This window comes from Acinonyx jubatus, chromosome C2, assembly GCF_027475565.1.
Source record: "Acinonyx jubatus isolate Ajub_Pintada_27869175 chromosome C2, VMU_Ajub_asm_v1.0, whole genome shotgun sequence".
NCBI lineage: Eukaryota > Metazoa > Chordata > Mammalia > Carnivora > Felidae > Acinonyx > Acinonyx jubatus.
In genome coordinates, this window is record NC_069384.1 from 27,782,532 (window position 1) to 27,783,830 (window position 1,299).

Genomic DNA, 1,299 nt, shown 5'->3' on the forward strand with positions numbered 1-1,299 from the left:
ACAACTAACTAGTAAAGACAAAAAAAAATGGTTATAAATAAAAAGAAGGTAGATTCATCTTTGGTTGTATATTGGCTGGGCTGGGTACTGCCTCAAAAGGGACAAAATAGGAAAGGAATTGAGGGTGCTAGTAAAAGTGCATTTCAGTGATTAAACCACAATGTTTAGGTTGAGTTGAAAAGGAAATGATATCAAAAGGAAATTGTCAGAGTCACCCTGAGCCGGGCAAGCATGATGGTCCAAGCAAGGGCAGCGGGGCAGCGAGAGTGCAGACTGAGAAAATGCAGACCATGGGGCACGTCTCATCCCTCCTTTCTGATTCGCTGTCATACCAGGGATCTAGTCAGACTTATGTCTGCCTCCTTCTTGAGGAGGCCAGAGATGCCATCTGACAGCCACCCTACAGAAGCTTCCCACTCCGGGTGGCCCTGTGGGAGCTCCAGACCAGGGTCGTCTCCTGGGAGGGACATTGGCAAAGTAGCCAAGTTTGTTGGTGCTGGGACTCACAGTTGGGGTGGCTGGTTCAGGGGCTGGTATGGAATGGTATTTGGCAGCTTGGTCATTGGTTATGCCCAGAACCCATCTCTCAAGCAGAAGCTCTATTCCTATGCCATTCTGGGCTTTTCCCTGTCTGAAGCCCTGCGAGTCTTCTGTTTGGTGGTCGACTTCCTCATCCTCTTTGCCATGTAAGACTCCATGGGGGTCGCCGACCCATTCCTGCTTCAGGCCCATGCCTGCTGTTGGAGTGTGCTAAGTTCTACCATTAAACACAACGTTTCTTTAAAAAAAAAAAGAGAGAGAGAAAAAAAGAAAAGAAAAGAAAAGAAAAGAAAAGAAAAGAAAAGAAAAGAAAAGAAAAGAAAAAGGAAATTGTCAGATTTGGGAAGCAGAAGGACATTTGAGGGAAGAAGAATAGTATAAAGAAAGCTCCAGAGGCAGGATAAGCCTTCACAAAGTGTAAGTGCAGTGAAAAGAGGCCCCGTGAAGGCAGAGAGTACATGCTGGGGATTGGAGGCGGACAGCTGGTGGGCTTTGAAAGCTCAGTGGAGCTTATAAGCTAACTGCATGCACACGGGGGAGCACATCCAAGATCATCTTTGAAAAAGATGAGAATATGAGGCTTAATGGAAGGTGCAACATAGAAAAGCAGCAAAGATGATACCCATATTCTTGGCCTCTTGCCCTGGAAACCAGAAGGATAATAATATTCCTGACAAAATGGAATAGATAAGCAAGAAAAACAGGTCTAAGTAGACAGGGAGTAGATATGGTCACATATTTAAGTAGAAATTTCCTCTA

General features: G+C 45.1%; 1 pseudogene; it reads left to right on the forward strand.

Annotated features, from left to right (window-relative positions):
- The first annotated feature begins 231 nt into the window (after nt 1-231).
- Nucleotides 232-690, forward strand: LOC106974540 (ATP synthase F(0) complex subunit C1, mitochondrial-like; annotated as a pseudogene).
- The last annotated feature ends 609 nt before the right edge of the window (nt 691-1,299 follow it).